The sequence below is a fragment of the Psammomys obesus genome, unplaced genomic scaffold (assembly GCF_907164565.1).
Source record: "Psammomys obesus unplaced genomic scaffold, mPsaObe1.curated_primary_1811, whole genome shotgun sequence".
Taxonomy (NCBI): Eukaryota; Metazoa; Chordata; class Mammalia; order Rodentia; family Muridae; genus Psammomys; species Psammomys obesus.
This window is the reverse complement of record NW_026596162.1, coordinates 9,306,605-9,325,026: the sequence shown is the minus strand read 5'-3', so window position 1 is coordinate 9,325,026 and position 18,422 is coordinate 9,306,605.

The following is an 18,422-nucleotide window of genomic DNA, read 5'->3' as shown; positions in this document are numbered from 1 at the left end:
AGCAGGTGATTATCTGAATTTAATGTTGGATAATTTTATCATTGTATTCTGAGACAGAGTCTATATGCAGCCTGAGCTGGTTTTGAGTTCATGATCTCTTGGCCTCCTGAGTGTTAAGATGACTGACATCTATGATTAATTCTTGAACAGAACAGTAAATGCTCGGAACTGAGAGGCCATATGGAGGGAAACACTTCCTGCCTTTTGAATGACCCCAGGGTTCCGTTTCCTTTTAACTAACTAGGAAATGAAGCTGGTGGGATGACGGAATGCTTCTTGGACCCTTAATCAACAAACCAGTAAATGACTTCACTTCTTTTATTCCAAAGCTGTGGTATTGCTATGGCTCTACACCTCACCTGTAGCTCACCAGTGCCCCAAACTCAGGAAGAATGAAGAATCATACTCCCAGGACATAGACATTGAGCCTGGCAGACTCACTGTTTCTTCTGAGATTATAAATAATTTAGGGGTGGGAGAGCTGTGACAGAGCCCTATTTTCTAGTGGAGAAGAAACAGGAATAAATGGTTGATTAAGATACAGATGGGGAGGCATGGGATAGAAGGAAAGAAGCTCTTTAGTTCCCTAGGATTTGATGTTTTTCTGGTTTCGGTGTGAGCCGAGAATGTAGCTCAGTCAAAGAGGATGTGGCTTGCATGCTTGGCATACACAAAGCCCTGCATTCAGTCTCCCACAATGTGAAAAGAAAAGCAAGTAGATTCACTCCTGTGTTGGGTTAGCAGTGTCCACCCAAATTCAGGTCCAATTGGAAGCTCAGAATGCAATATTTAAAGTAATATTTACTTTAAATATAATATTTACCGATGTGATTTGTTGAGGGTCTTAAGATAAAGTTATTCTGAATTGAAGACAAGCCTTAAATACAATGCCTAGTGTTCGTATATGAATAGAACACCAGACTCAGGAAAAGTCATGTGATGCTAGCAGACAGTCTGGCCTTTAGAAGATGAAAGTAGCAAGGACCACCTCCTTAAGCCTCCAGAGGGAGACAGCCCTGTTGACAACTTCATTTCGGAATTTGTGCTTCAGAGCTGCAAGGGAGTCCATTTTATTCTCTTAGCTTATGGTCCTTGGTCATGACAGCCACAGGAAATGGAGAAAAGTCCCTTCTATGTCCACCTGCATCACTGTCCTTGGATTCAGACAAAAGGGAGCTCTTGCTTGAGGCCCCTGCTTTAGGATCCCTGGTTCACCTCTTAGGTACTGTTCTGTTGCTGTGAAGAGACACCATGACCAAACAGCTCATCAACTAGGGACTAAGCATGCAAATACATGAGCCTACCAGTATACTCTTAATTTGAACCGCCACATCATCCAAGCCTTTCCATGGGGATACACACTCACACGTGTCTGTGAGAAGACCTTGTCTTTCTGTCTTAGTCACAGTTGAAACCAGGTCCCTTAAACTCCCAAATGCTCAGTGAGGTTTTGGGAACTGTTGAAAGCTCCTTCTCTGGACCTGCCCTGTCAAGGACATTCCACATTGCTGGTCTGGGCACTATGCACCCTTAGGCCCAGAAAGGGTACAGGTGGGATTCAGTGTGGACTGCATGCATGGGCTGGTGAAGCCACTTACATACAATGTGTAAGCAAAGTCCTTTGAATGTAGGCACAGAGAGAGATGAGAAGGAGAGTGGATTAGGGCAAAGCCAGGGCCTAGCTCTCCGTTGACTGTATTTCTGGAACTTTCTTAGAAGACTGGTGCTCCAGGTTGATGTAAGGGAACACTTGAATAGGTCAGAGAACAACATTAAACTATTTGCCAGTGAGGTGTTTACGGTTCAAATAGTTCAAGGATGTGGCCACCTAATGTCCCTTCTCCCTGTCCCATGAGATGGGCCAATCTTGCTATCACCAGCTCTCCTCTGTTTTTGGTAAGCTGGCATGTCTTGAGTTCTGTTTCTCCCCTCTATAGAATGCTGCTAAGCTTCACCATTATGGACATTCATGTTGATTTTAGTTTTGGGCTTGTTGTGGCTTGGATATCACCAAAAGGCCCAGGTATTAAATGCTTGTTCCCAAGCCTATGGCATCATTGGAAGGTGATGGAACCTTTAGGAGGTGAGGCTAATGGCAAGAGGAAGTGAGGTTACTGGTGGGCATCCCTGGAAGGGACTATAAACACGAGAGAACACTCCTGTCCTTGTGTCTCTCTGCTACTGTGCGGTGAACAGCTGCACACATGTGAGCGCACATGCACACACACACACACACACACACACACACACACACACATGCACTGCTACACCACAGGCCCAAAAGCACCAGGGGTGATTTATTGAGGTCTGGAACCTCTGTAAGCCAAAATAAGCTTTTCTCCTTTTAAAGTTAAGTGTCTCCAGTATCTTGTTAAATATGGAAAATTAGCGCAGAACAGTCATCCATTAGACTGGTACGAGCACCCAGTGCACACAACTTCACACAGCTCTAGTTATTTCAGTTGGATACTGTGCTAGAAAGGGAATTTCGAATCTATTGGTGTATAGCCTTTTCAGGCTTTTGTGTAGAGAAATCTCCCTTACAAGCAGCACCAAAGAGAAAGGCTATTCTCTTCATCAGTGACAAACAGTTTTTAAAAACCTCTCTCAAGATGTCTTTATCTTTGCAGTGCTAGGACCTCAGACATACTAAAGAAGCAGCCAACGAGCATCTATACTTTTGACCTGGATTGCTAGTAAAGTCAAGTGAATGCATTTTATTGTGAATGAGGTAATATCAACTTTCCAATGAATGGAGCATTCTAGAAAATATTCTGTCTCAAGGGTGGGATATGCAGGACTTGCTAAATACACTTATGAGGAGGAGACAGATGAAGAAAGAAATGACAGACCTCTCTTACCTCCCAGCTGTGTTCAGGGCCAGGCTGCTTCCATTGCGGAGACAGTGGCATTCTACACTTACCGTGTTACTGAAGGCGGCTCTCAGACAGCAGTTCTGAGGAAGACACGTGTTGGTTCCCATCTGACCCCCTCCCAGGGTCTCTACATGTGATTTCGTCACTGTTTTCTGGAGAGCTCAAGGGGGTATTACTGGTGATGTGACGGAAGGATGCTAACATTTTCTCCTGAGAATCAGGGTGGCTGTGCCATTGCTGCCAGGACCAGGGTGGAAGCATGGGTACTGTGGCACAGTGAGCGGCCTCTGTGTGATGCTTCCGGCAGTCACAGGTGCAGAGAAAGAACTAAGACTTTCCCGAAGTATGTGACGAGGGCCCTGTGGCATACAGAACTGTGGGGGAGAGCGGGCATTAGTTCAAGACTAAGAAAAATTGAAACCCCCAAATTTTCAGTCATCAACATGTTTCATCTTCATATTATTAAGCATTTAGTGTGTGTGTGAGGGAGAGAGAGATGGAGAGAGACAGAAAGAGAGAGAGCTGCCCCATGGGTGTTGAGGATGAAACCCAGGTCCTCTGCAAGAACAACAAATGCTCTTGACTGAACCACCTCTCCATTCCTACTGTCACCTATATATTTTTCCCAGGATCTTTTCTCTCTCTCTTTCTCTCTCTCTCTCTCTCTCTCTCTCTCTCACACACACACACACACACAGACACACACACACACAGACACACACACACACAGACACACACACACACACACACACACACACACACACCAATAGGTTACACACCATTCCTTAGTCCATCTGTCCTTGGAAACAAAATCAATACTGTGTTGCACAAAGCTCCTATTTAATCTAAAATTGACTTTATAGTCCATTTACTCCGCCAGAGTAACCCAAAGTCAGCATGGCTTTCTGTTCTCCTTCAAGCTGGGCATGCTTGTCATTGTTCTCCTCACCAGTGTTGAACTTGTGAATGGGCTTTGAAACAGACAAGAAAAGCTCTAAAAGGAAACTGTAGCTCAGGGAGCTGGGTGGAAAAGGCCACACACACACACACACACACACGCATGGCCCACCTGGCACATATTTCTTTAGCATTATTTTTTCAGTTCACTGTAGCATAAAGAAAGAAGAAAGAAAAGTATTCAGAGGTGTGTGTCTGTGTGTGTGTGTCTGTGTGTGTGCGTGCCTGTGTGTGCGCATACTATGTTATGAATTGGTGGTAAATGGTGGACAATCTCTTAACTGCAGACATGTAACTACAGCAGTGTCCATAATGTGTGTTCTCTGCCTTACAGGTCCATACTTTATCTCAGTAACCTTCTATTTTTTGGCCAGCCAGTTATATCCTTACATGGAATATTACAGTCCAATACCACTTTCATGTTTGAGGAGGACGTTTTTGACAAAACAGCGCTTAAGCAGAGCTATTCAGGGCACTAGGGACAGCTGTCATTTGAAGGACCTGAGGGTTATGAAAGTCCCCATCTGTGGGTACGTGTAGCAGCCACAAACTCAGCTCACCCATGACTGCAGTGGCAGGGTGGCTTTCTTCACGTCCCTTGAACCTAACTTCTGTCAGAGCTGCCATCTGCCAAGGCGCAGAACTGTTCTCGGTCAGTCCAGGAGTTCCCCCCATCAACCACATGTCAGAGTGATGACACCAGACAGGACTTGGGCTCCGAGGATATCCTGGACAGTTTGAGACACTAACCTCCCAAAATGGCCTGTGCTAGGCAGAACGTCTCACCTACAGCCAGGCTTTTCTCCGGGCAGCCCTCATACATGTGTGATTTGTGGAGGAACAGTGTATACATGATCCAAAGACCCACACACTTACTCCTAATTCAGGACAACACTGAGCGACCACTGCAGCTTCCAAGGCCTCCCTGTGGTCCACAGAGGCCTTCCTTGACACTGTCCACAGCTCGTCTGTCTCCTACCCAGCTCTGCTTACTTTCCTGATGCTTCAACCAGAGGTTGTGTCCTGGCCCTATGCAGAGGCAGAAGTGCTTCAGCCCCTCCCCTGTGAACTTCCTGTATGCTAGTGAACAGAGGATGCTGTTTGTTAGTTAGGGATGAGACACACCATGCATTACTAAGCCAATTCTGATGTCAGGAGAGGTGGCATCCCGAACCAGATACTCTCTGCCTCTGTGCCTCAACATTCTCATCTGTAAAATAGGGGTAATGGTATTGTTCTCATCTTACTATAAAGGGAAAAAAGGGAAGAGATGAGAATATGCACTTAGGAGCAGCTCAGCCCATGGGAAGTTCCGAGTGAATGCTGGCTATTGTGTAATGGACATGGGTCTTTTTAGAGGGTATCCCGACTGTTTTTAGCATGACACAACCTAGAGTCATCTGAGAGAAGAGCTTCAATGGAGGAGCTGCCTACATCAGATCAGCAAGTGGGCATGTTGTTAGGGGGTTATTTTGGTTGTTAATTGATGTGAGAAAGCCTATCCCACTAGGGGAGGTACCATTTCTAGGAAGATGGTACTGAACCATAGCAGAAAACCAGCAGGCTATATACCAAGTGCTCACAAGCCAGCCAGCAAGCAACATTCTCTATGGTTCTTAAGTGGGAGGGGTGTGGTGTTGTGTGGAATAGCAAGGGAGATCTGCCTTCAAGTTCCTGCCTCAGCGCCTTCAGCAATGGACATTGTAGATAAACCCAAATAGCTTTTGGTCAGAGGGCTTTTATCACAGCCACAGAAATGAACAGAGGGCAAGACGAGAAAATCAACAGCCATGAAAAGACCTTATGTGTCACCTTGATCTTTGCTTCTGAGATAAAGAACTTGGGACCATATAAATGGAAGAACAAACAAGGGTGCGGGGAGGGGAATCTTTCAAAACATTATCCTTTATGTAGATCGAGATATTTTTGCATTGGCATAGGCTTGCACACACAAACTACTGCTTCGTTATCATTAAAAAAAAAAAAAAAGACTTTCTTTGCAGTCAGAGATTCTAATATTTGGTGACTATTTTCAGATCTGTAAAGGACTTCTAGTCCAACTACAGGCTCTAAAGCTTTTAATCAGGCTACTCCAAAACAGAATAGGGAGATGGGAGAAAGGACTACATTGAATTAATCAAAACAGTCTGTAAGTAAAGTCCTTTAGTGGAAGAGAAGGAAATAGGGATTGGTCTTTGGCAAATTACCTAGTGATTCTTCCTGTTGGTTTTGGCTGGAACTTGAGTGAACTGGGAAGCCCCCGAGGAGGTTGCTGAGGAATGGCTCTGGGTGCGCCTGAGGGGCTGTTTCCCCTGAGAATTAGCCGCGTAGGGAAGACATGCCCTGATTCATAGCATCATTCCCTGAGCTTGGAGTTTAGAAAGAAGAGGGGCAAGAAACGTGGGAGCCCTGAGTAGGGCTAGCATCCCTTCCCTCTCTCTTCTTCCCATTTACCATGATGGAAAGAAGGACCTTTCTCACCCATTCTCACCACCACGATGCTCTGCTCAAACACATGGGGCTAAGTTTCCATTGGCTGGACCTCTGAAACCAGGAGCCAAAACAAATTCCCTTTCCTTTTTATAAGTTGCTTGTGTCAGGCATTTTGTCACAGTGATGGGAAAGACAACTAATACGCTCCCTAACACAAAATTTGCTTTGATGGTCTTGGGTTCCCCGGCAGTTAAACAGTAGGTGCCTCCTTTCTCCTTTGCAGGTGCCTACGATGCTTAGCTTTCACCTGGCAAGAAACCTTACCTGTCTGGCATAAAACGGAAGCCAGAGGAATTGCCCCTAATTGAAAAACAAGACTGAGACACTTACTCCCCACTAACCTCTCAGCTGTATGAATCATCCAGCTTTAAAGCCAGCAACTTTGGGGCCGGGGGAGGAGGGAGGCACTGTATTGACAATAGCGCTAGAAGTATGGCTTGGCTCTGGAATAAAATATTTATAATCCCTCTCTGGGGGAAGTGGGCTTAGCAGAATGAATCCACGGGCTTCAGCTCTCCAGGGGTATTTTTCTTGTTCTCCCTGGCACGGATAAAATCTAAACTGTACTTAAGAAACGGTGTTAAATGTGTTAGTTGACTGAATCTGGCATTTATAATGCAATTTAGCAAAGTTTTATATTGACAGCATGACATTTTTAAAGGGCCCTTTCTGATTAACAAGGTTCGGAATCACTCCCTTGATTATGCTCGCAGAGGAGCATAAAACGCTACAGGCTCCGAGAGCAATGAATTGGGGCTCTGTTAGCATTAGACGCATTCTGCTTTCTTAGTGACCATTTCCAGGGAGGATTGGACTTCGACTGCATGTTTTCCTGACAGAAGAAAATCTGTTTTCTCACTTGTTCCCTGTGGGGAACAAGGCTCAATGGCAGAGGTATGGCAGGCTCCAAGTCAAGGCCAGGAAACCTGTCCATGAAAGATCCGTGTTACCTCCTGTTGTCCCAGCTTGACAAAGGCTGTCCACGAAACCCAGAGGAAGGCAAGCGTGCATCCAAAGGGCAAACTGGGAAAGATCTGAATTCATCTTAGTTCCATCGCTGTTGGTGCAAATGTCTCCTGCCCCTCCCCTAAATATGTAATAATTTCATTCGGGCTTCACCTTGGGGAGAAAAACATACCAGGAGTCTTTGTAGCAATAGAACAAATGTAGTACGGGAAAGTGATGTAATTTATCCCACTTATGTTCACCGCAGACTCCACTACGAGAGTTCTAATTCCTTGTCATTATTCTCTTAGTGATCATCTAATGAGCATCTGCCCAAGAGCAAGGCACCGTAGAGGGTACTACAGCCTTCACAGGTATGTGTATATCTAGCCATAACATAAATTTCTGCTCTAGCCACATAGAGGTGTGCCGTTCAGTGGTGTAAATACATTCTCTGTCATGAGGCCGTCACCACCATCCATCTCCAAAGCTTCCCACATCCTAAACTAAAGCTCTGTTCACATTCAACAGTCATTCTCCCTTCCCACCCGCATGGTCCTACTAGCCATTCTACTCTCTGCCTCCAAGTTTGGTGACTTTGTAGGTATGTGTGTCAATGGGGTCGCATGCTGTCTGTCCTTTTGTGACTGCTTGCTTCCTTGAGCACCATGCCACCACTGACCCACATCACGGCATGCATCAGAACTGCCTCCTTGTCAATGCTGAAGTTTCACCATAGGTAAGTATCGCATTTTGCCAATCCCTTGTCCATCAACAGGCACCTGGCTTGTGTCCGGCTTTTTCGCTCTGGCAGACAATGCCATCATAAACACGAGTGCACAGTGTGTGTGTGCACAGGTATGCAAAATGTCTTACCTCTGATTGTGATGAGGACCCTGTGACTGAGATCCAGCCCCCATTTCCCGGGTGAGGAAAGTGATGTCCATGGAGATAAGATACTCAAAGCCGTACTCCTAGGGAGCAGCAGTTCTGGGGTGTGAGGCTATGACACACACCCTTTTCACCCCTGCCCCTGGTTCAGTTCCATCCATCCATGCATGACTTATATCCATCCATGTATGACAGCCATCAGCAATAACACTTCACTAGATGGCACGTGTCCTTTAAGACAGTATCTTCTTCGCCACCGGTTTGTGGTAAAATTTTCCATTGACGAGCTGGGAAAAACCTGGCAGGATGTAATATTCTAAGATGTCAGATTCCAATATTTCAAGATTCCAAGGTTCTGCAGCGAGCTGAGGTGTCACGTGACCCTCCCTCTGCTGACAGGAAACTGATGACCTGTAAAACTGGCAGAGACTCCCCTTGTAGAGCAGCATGCTGGAGTCTATCTTAATAGAGGAGTAGAAGCCATTCCAGTCTCAGAGTCCTGTGTCTGAGAGCACAGGCCCACTCCTGGGATGGAGACCCTTACTGGTATTTTGAGAATAGCACCTGTCCTGACTAATAGAAATTTTAATGTGTCTCAACATCTATGGGAAGGTCCAACATAATGATTCTATTTGTTGATCTATATTTTGTCGTTTGAGACAGGGTCTCATGTAAGAACTCGGGATGCCTTCCAACTCACTGAATAGCCAATAATGACCTTGAGCGTCTGATCCTCCAACCTTTATGTACAAGAACACATACCTATGCCTGCTTTATTCAGTCCTGGGGACAGAACCCCTGAGCCTCAGGCATGCTGGACAGGCATTGCACTTGACTGAGTTACAGCCTCAACTTCAGATTCTACTATTGTCACTTTGTTTCAAAATAAGAAAGAGGAAGCGGTAGACAGAAATCACAAGTGATCACAAGCGACTGCTGCCTGCCAGTATCACCCAGGAGTGTCAGCGTGGCTGTGCATCAGGTAGAGGGGCTTCTCTCACAGAGAAGCAGTACTTACCCCATGGCCGCTGCTCCCAGGGGAAGAGAGGGAAGACACTCCTCACACTCTAAACCGCCAGGCCTCAGGGAGCGCCACTCACGGGACATTCTGCAATGAGAACGGGCAGTGGCGGTGGGCAGGGATCCTGACAATGCTGGAAGGCAGGCTGTCATTTATTGTGGAGCTGGCTAGAGAGAAAGACAGTGGTAGCTGTTAGATGAACGGCTGATGAATGAGCCTCTCCGGACTGGACCACCTGTTGGCCAGCCTACCCATACAAGCGAGACAGGAACTGAGAAACCCAGCTACTGTGACATTCCCCTTGGACCTCACCATCACTAAAGGTAGTGGTCCAGCTTTTAGAAGTCACATAGATATACATACATATATATATATATATATATATATATATATATATGATATACATTAAAAGCACATGTATATGAAAATGATACAATTAAACTCATTTTTCTGAATGCTACCCCCCCCCCCAATCAACAAACTGAAAATTTAAAATCCATGGAAAAAAAAATAAATCAGATGGCTTTGGTGTTCCTCTGGCTCCCGGCACTCTGTGACTGGCAGCAGCAGTATTAATAAAGTGCACAGGAAGCCGGTGACACCCCTGGGAGAGAGGAAGGTTTGATAATACACATCACAAGCACCATGACAGCAGCTCCTGGGAGGCTAGCTCTCAGCTGTGTCGTTTCTGACCAGGACACACGTCTCTAAACTAAGACTCCTAGACCCAGGCCCACTGAGAGACTTGGGTAACCCCTTCTTCCCATCATCCCTTTGCAAGCCTCCAGGCACCATGTCGCTCCCTAACTCAAAGCCTCTCCTCAAATGTCACAGTTAAAGGAAGGCCCCATCAATGGCTCCATTGCAGGCACTTCCTTCAGAAGGGTGTGGTACTTACCCTCGAAGAGAATGAAGGCTTTGATGGAATGCAAGGCCACAGAGGATCAGCAATGTGTGGCAGGGTCTCTCTTCTACTGGATGTGCCTGGCTTTGTGTGTGTGTGTGTGTGTGTGTGTGTGTGTGTGTGTGTGTGTGCACACCTATGTGTTCATATGTGTTGTGTGAGCCTACAATGTGTTTGTGAAGTAATGAAAACATACCACCAAAGGAAGTCTTGCCAAGCAATATCGCTTTTTGTCCTAGACACAATAGCAAAGGACCATCAAGGAATGAAAGCCTCAGCTGGAAAGGACCGGCGTTTCTCTTCCCAAATACCAAAGCCATGCAGTCTTAAGGCTCAGGCATAAGGCATCCGTTGGCTATTTAAATGATAAGCTACGGATAGGTGGTATCCAGCATAGGGGGTGTCCATGCATGGATTCCAGCGGTAGGTTGATGTCCCCCAGCTCAGGTGCAAGGAAGTCCCCCAAAATCAAGGATACTACCAGCCAGAACATATCCCCCCAAAAAAACCCAAAACAAAAAACTCCAGGCAGTAAGAACCCTGTTTTATTACAGGGTGTTACTGAGGGTGAAGGGCCTTAGACCCTAGCTGTAAGTTGCCTTTAACTCCAGAGCACAAATTTCTCATGTCTATGCTGCCTAGTGATTTGGGACTGAGGCAAAGATTAGTCCTTCCTGTTAAATCTGAAGCCAAAATGTGGCTTAACTGATGTGGAACAGGAGATGGACTAGCGAGGAAGTTCCAGACACTGCCGTCCGCACACTTCTGAGCCCAAGCTGGCAGGATAGACTCTGCGAAAAAGGCAGCTGAGCTTTGGAGATGAAGCCAGAGACTGACTTCACTGGCGAAGGCTTTGTGAGGTAGTCACAGCCCACACGATGCTCTTTCTGACGTCAGGTGACAGGGCCTGTTCTAGATGCTTCATAGGTTTGAACACAATGAATCCTAAAAAAACAAAAACAGAAACAAAACCTGCCAGTCGGTGGATTGGGAAAAGGATGCCGAGGCCGTTGGCTTGTCTAAGGATACATCCAGGTGACACAGCCTGGGCGCATAAGCTCCAAACTCCAAAGCCACTAAACACTGGCTTCCTCCAACTGGTATAGATATGATTCCCTCCAAAGGGCAGCCTTGGCATATTGGAAGGGAAAAATAAAGCTTGACCCTTTTTTTTTCACCTTTAAAACAAATTTGTCCATTTCCTTGGGTGCTGGAAGTAAGGGAGTGCAAATTAGCGCGTGTGCGCCTGATTTTGCTTCTCATGGTTGCTTATTATTCTTAGTAGGGTGGCTGGGAAAACAGGAGAGAAAGGGCTTCAGGAAGAAGGCGCATGTTCCAGAAGCACAAGCTAGCCTGTCTGCAGCCTCCCTCGCGAGGCCCCATAGGTGGCATAAGGAACTCTTGCCATGGTTTGAACAACTCCTTGACACATCCACGTGATGGAAAGTGAATCCCCAAGTTCACTTGTTAATGATGGCAAGAGGTGAGACCTTTGGGCTGTAATCAGAGTAAGATGAGGTCAAAGGTGAGGTGGAGTCGGTGGCTCTGTGAGGTGATGCGGAGCGCCCAGCCAGCATTCTCTCCGCTGTGTTCGGAGTCCGTGTGTGCAAAGGCACTCGGTAAAGGATTCCCCAGCCTACAGAACCAAGAAACACTCTTCTTTTCCTTATAAATTATCCTGTGATGGTATTTTATTACAGGGAGAGGAAATGCAGTCCAGAGCTCACCCTCAGCCCACAGCTGCTCTGACTACATCAGCATATAGAGGTCAGAGGTCAGAGAGCAACCCACAGAATCAGTTTTCTCCTGATACCGTGTGAGTCTGGGGATTGAACTCAGGTCATCAGGCTTGACCTTAACTGAAATATCTAGGCAGCCGTTCTTACGCATGTTTTTCGTCATTGCTCCTTGCTTATGTTTTGTTGTTGTTGTTGTTGTTTGTTTGTTTTTGTTTTTTTAAGAGCAGAGGTCTAATATTCAGAAGATGATATTGACCGATGCTGCATAGGCAATATCCCAGCAAGCCTTGGAAGTCTCATTCCTTCTCACCTCCTTGAAATTGGAGACTAAACATCTCCTCCCATTTCCCAGGAATCACTCAGCATCCCAGGCCAAAGACAGAAACTTTCAAGTTTCTCCAATCATGGGAAGTATTGGGCCCCATGCTAGTCAGAATGCCATCACTATAACAAAGTACTTGAAACAATTAACTTAAGAAAAACAGAGGCTTATTTGGACTCATAGTTTCAAAGTTTTCAATCCAAGATGAAACCAACCCTTTGCCTTTAGGCCTCTGGCGGGTGCCAAATTGTAACAATAGGAAGCACATGGCAGAATAAACTGCCTATCTCATTGGCAAAGGCAAAAGAGAAAAAGACCCGAGTCCCAGAATTCCCTTCAAAGGCACACCTTCAAAAACACCTATGAGAAAGTTTGATTTACAAATTAGTCACTGTAGGAGATTAACATGTAATTAAAACGATTTTAGCAATACACTAGAATGAAGGCTATATGAACATGGCCCCTCTCAAAATATCCTACTGTCCTGTGCTCACCCTTCCTTGCACTTATGTGACATGGCATAGGAATGATTTCTTTGATGTATCTGAACTGTAGCATCACTCCTCTTTTGTGCTTTGGGTGCACTGTTAAATAAAATGAAGGCTACTTGATCTGACAGCCAATATGGCTACCATGTCGTGACTGGGTACGCAGCCCATACTGTATGAATACAGTCGATAAGGAGGTTAGTCATGTCTCAGGTGAGGTGCAGCAAGAGGACCACCACAGCACGAGCTTTCATCACGCATCTCAAAATGGTGAGCAATTAAAAACTCGTTAGCCACTTATTTCTGGAAACTTCCATTTAATGGGAACATAGTTGACTCTTGATCTGAAGCTTCGCAAAGTGAGGCCAGGAGGCTGCTGTGCAGATTTCCAGGAGACAGGAGTTTTTGCTGCCTTAGTCCACGAGTGTACATAACGCTTCCAGAACAGTGCCCTGCAAGTGGTAATCCTTATGAATATTTGTTGAGTGAATATTTGCCAGCTGAACAAATATTCCAAAAATAGAATGACTTCAAAACCAGCTGGTTTGGGATCCAAATATCACCTCTGCCGCTAGGTATTTTACCCTCATAAATTACACACCCTTTTCCATATTACTCCCTTAGTCTTAAATAAGAGAAAAATCCCAGTTATACCAGGGATGGTCTCATCGATTAAAAGTGGTATATACAATGAGTGTAAGAAAGAAGAAGGGATCAAGTTGGCACTTTGGATACTGAGATTAAGGAGCTTAAAGGGTCTGGCAGACTGCTCAAGGAGCAGAGCACCATCTGACGCCAACAAACTTGAAAATGTAATGTGTCACACGGCATCCAATATCCCAGAGCAGAGACAAAGTTCATGACACGGAACTCTAGCTAGAAACTTATCCTTTTGTCTGTGTCTCTGTGACTAATGATTACTATTAGTTCACTGTTGTCCTAAAACTCACAATCAGTTACTTATATATCACATTTCCTCTTACCTCTTCCTGTCTCCCTCTTCCTTCTCCCATCCCAGCTTAGCTGTTTCAGGCCAGAACTACCTAGAGAGCACGTATCTATCCTTGGTGGGAATTGTTTAGCTATGTTATAGGCTCCAGATGTGCAAAGCTTCTTGTTTTTTGCCTGTGAAGAAAGAGAGGAAAGTAAATACCAATTGTATGTATATAAATATCCCTCCCTGCAAGATCAAGCTATCCCACCATGTCAGCACTGACAGTTTGTTTGCACTAGTGTGGCTTAGGTATAATTTGTATCAGTATAAATATTACTTTAGCTCTACTGCTAATTATATCAACATAAACTTAATTTATACTGATAATCACCATCATAATGTGTTGCCGCCAAACAGCCCCACTGATATTTTGCAGCATGGTGTACACTCAGCCGTTAGCAATCATGGAAACGTGCCCATCACTCATTATAATACTGCCTAACAAAATAATTAGTCCACAAGAAGTCCACAAGAAGCAAGAACAACGGAAGATCAGACGAAGTTCGTCGCTTTATTGAAACAGCCTTGTTTTGTCCCACAACGACCTACGGCGTTAAGCCCAAGCTCCAAAGGAGGCCCTCTTCCCCCAGTTCGGCACAACTATATTCTCAACTTCCAAATTCACTTTGGGACATGTTAATTGAATCACAACTCTCACACTCAAATGCTAGGTAGCACTTATCGCCAGGAGCACTTATCTGCTGCTTCTTGTGAACTCATCTGGTGTTTTAATTTAAGGTGTTTGGATAGAATCATAGCAGATGTAGGGTTTTCTACCCTCCGTGGTTTCAGAGCTCATGGAAGGGTCCTAGAACATAATCTTCTCAGATAAGAGGGCACTCTGTGTAGATGTATGATGTCCAGAGGAGTTCTGTTGCATGTCACTCATTCCTGCTGAAAGCCTCCACAGGACTAAGTGGGTAAATACAGTCTTAGAGGAGGTGAACTGTCTCTCATGTCCCCCTCTATCCTTTAATTTAAGGGATTCAGAGTGTCTTTGTGATTTAAGTCATTGATCCAAGTCATTCCTCAGATGGTAAGTCAGTGGACCACTGTGGATGCCATCTTGTGCCCACTTTTGCACCTCGAGGCACTAGGCCTGATTTTGTTTAAGGGATGCCCCACATAACTCTCAGTGTGTATTGTTCTCACACATCAGACTCCTCCCCCAGGCTCCAGGCATGAAGATTGTGGGCCAGGATAATGAAATATGAGAGCATTCTTCTCCATCATAGTGAATGGTCCGTGAGGCAGCACGTGAGCCAATCTAGTCACTGGACGTTACTGACGTTCAAGCTTAAGAAGCAAATTGTTTTCTCCTCTCTATTTGTTGACTGGCACATAAGAAGATGGCTTAAAGGAGTGTCACCCTGACCCCATTGGAAATCCTAAGAATGAAACATCTTTCTGAAGACATCCAGGGAAACGGAGAGCAGGAGAGCAGCCTTCATGACATACAAGCTTTCAAATAACATTGCACTTGACACCAGCTCTTTTACTGATTTTTAAATAAGATGTGTCAAGAATCTATTTTGCTTAATGCTATTAGGGTGATTGCTGTCATGACCAAAACACTTCAATTGGATGCAGGAAGTAAGTATTGAGATGATTAGACCCATTCTAAGATAGAAAAGTGGACAGAAAGAAAGGAGAATTCATTAGTATGGAAATTACATGGATTAAATATAAAGAATGAAAAATCTTGAACATTCTGTCATGATTTGAACGCAAAATAGTCCCAGCAGGCTCATGTGTTAGAATTCCTGTTCTCCAGTTGGTGCTGCTGTTCTTGGAGGCTGCAGAACCTTTAGAAGCTGGGACCTCACTAAGGAAAGCAGGTCGTTGGTGGGAAAGAAAGTCTTAGCTCTCATAGCTCAGCCTCTGTTTCCAACTCAATTTCTACCTGCTTCCGGGTCCATCAAGATGTGAACAAGTACCCTCAGAGACCTGATATCACCACTCAGAGCCACCAAGGTCTCTGCCATGATAGTTTGCAGCCTCTCAAAGTCTGAGCTGAAACAGGCTCTTCCTCCTTCAAGTTGTTTCTGTCAGATTTTCTGTCATAGCAACAAGAAAAGTACCCCATAATCATCCCAACAAAGGGCCCTGCAAACACAGAGGAGTTTTAACAACATTTAAAAACTTGGCACGAATTCCTGGTATAACCATAGATATCATTTATTTGAAAAATATTTCTGAGCTTCCAGTTGATTCCCTAGCAAAGAAAGCAAATCTCAAGGTAGACAAGCAGAAGCATCAGGAGAGGTGCAAGAGAGTCAGGGACATGGGGGACCAGCATATGTAGACTCTATGGTGATCAATTCCAAATTCAGGAGAGTTGGAGTGAAATGGAAAGAAAATGTGAGAAGCTGGATTCATATAACCCTCTTGTCCTTAAGAGATCGAGGTGAATGTGCCAAGCTAAATAAGTGTGAGGAAAAATCAAACCCTGAGGGCTTTTGAAGATGCTATTTCTCATCTCTGAATCTGTTCTCCCAGCACCCCACCTACTGCTCAGTGTAGTGCCGGGGCATGTTAGCTGTCATGGTCCCTGCAATTAGCACTTTGCATGCATCCACAACAATGGGGACTGTGCCCTCTATCTGCCATGGGCGGGCTGGTTTCTACAATTAAGCTGAAGTTCAGGTTTTGACTAATAACAGGCAAGGAATGTGACAGGGACAGGAATGCTTATTCATTAGCTCATGCTAATGGGTGCTAGAGCCAGCCCCCCCCCCCCCAGTCTGCTAGTGTGAGAGCCAGGCACGCAGTGTCACTCTGATCTCAGAGTGTCTGCAGGTTTATTTCACAACATTGCCAAGGTCTGGCAGTTATCTAATCAGGAACAGTTTTAAGGGGAAAGAAAGGGATAATTTGTTTTAAGTGCCAGGCTTCAGTCTCTGTATTCTATGAAACAGTCATTAATTATCAATACAAGGCTGATGGCATTATTATGAGGCCTGTGTGCTTACACAGAGACCGTTCCTTGGATTGCACTCAGGGTTTGCTGAGTGTAGAGAAAATAATTGTCTTTTATTTACTCAAGGCAAACGGTAATTATCACATCAGTCTGATATTTCTGAAAAGATAGGTCATTGCAAAGAATGAACTGGGCTGTTGTAGGTGGTGTTTAATATTTACTGTTGGTTTATCTTTTAGTAATGCTGCTGTTAATCCTAAACAGCTGTATACCCAAATCACCACACAGACACTGGAATTTATTTAGTTAACCTAGAACACAATGCTGGGCAATAGTTACTCCCTCCTAAACCTCTAAGCCCTCATAGTTTTCTAACATTTAGATTTTACCCGTTATACTTGCTTTTTGTGAAATCTTAGGTCTGGTTCATGCTCCACTTCCTCCAAGATCTATAGCTCTTTCTCCCAGCTCTCTCCTGCCTTTTTTCCTCCCACTCTTTCCTGTCACCCCCCCTTTCCTGTCCTCTGGCTCCTCCCCTAGTTCCTGTCCTCTGGCTCCTCCCCTTTCCCACCTACTTCCTTTCCTTGCTCAACATAGTGTCTAGTTGCTTTATTTAGAAGTTTACACAAGGATGAGACAGGTGATGCTTAGAATAAGCACCACAATACAATATCTTGGACTGAAACCAGGGAGTGGGGGAGAGAAATCAGCATTTGAATGAACAAAGGTAAGGTCTATACATTTCAAAAGAACATTATACCGCCGCTGGGCCTACTGCGGTTATCTCCCACTATGGAATCCAGATTCCCACTCCCATAGCACACCCTCACGTGAGACTCATATAAAATGGCGCACCGTTAGCAGAGAACCCACGTACAGCCTCCTGTGTACTTTAGTTGGTCCCTCTGTTACATATGACACCTACTACAACGGAGATGCTGTGTAAATAGCGTTTATCCCATACTGTCCACAAAATAATGATATGGAAAACACACTTAGGACCCTTTTCGTTTTTTTCAAATATTTTCAATACGTGGTTGACTTGGTTCCAGAAGGAGTAAGCTCCATCTGTACCACACAGGATAATACAGGATGTGGAAATAATGAAGCTGTTTTGCTTCTTAAGGTAGCAGCGAACTGAACCCCGAACTCTCAGATTTAGTCTTAGAAGCCTTATCAATTGAGCTATACAAGCCTCTTTTTTTTCCTTTTATAAAGATTTATTTATTTACCTATCTATTTATTTGTTTATTTATTTATTATAGGGTTCTGCCTGCATGAACACCTGCCCTCCAGAAGAGGACACCAAATCTCATTATAGATGACTATGAGCCACCATGTGGTTGCTGGGAACTGAACTCTGAACCTTTGGATGAGCAGCCGGTGCTCTTAACTTCTAATCCATCTCTCCAGCCCCCACATAGCCATTCTTTCAACACTGAAGTATTGCATGCTGGGGCTGAAGAGACGGTCAGTCCACAAAGCATGTGCTGGGTAAGCATGAGAATCTGAGATCCCCAGAATCCATGTAAATGAACAAACAACTGAGCATGCTTGGAAGTAGATACCTAGGGCTCACTAGTCATCCAGCCTAAAGGAATCAAAGTTCCAAGCCAACTGTTCTTTCACAACTGTGCTTCCAAAAGGGAAAGAAAGAAAGAAAGAAAGAAAGAAAGAAAGAAAGAAAGAAAGAAAGAAGGAAAGAAAGAGAAAAGAAAAGGAAGGGGAGGGGAGGGGAGAGAGTATATGGGAAAGGAGAGAAGTGGGAGAAGAGAGGAGAAGAGAGGAGAGGAGGGGAGGGGAGGAGAGGAGAGGAGAGGAGAGGAGAGAAGAGAAGAGAAGAGAAGAGAAGAGAAGAGAAGAGAAGAGAAG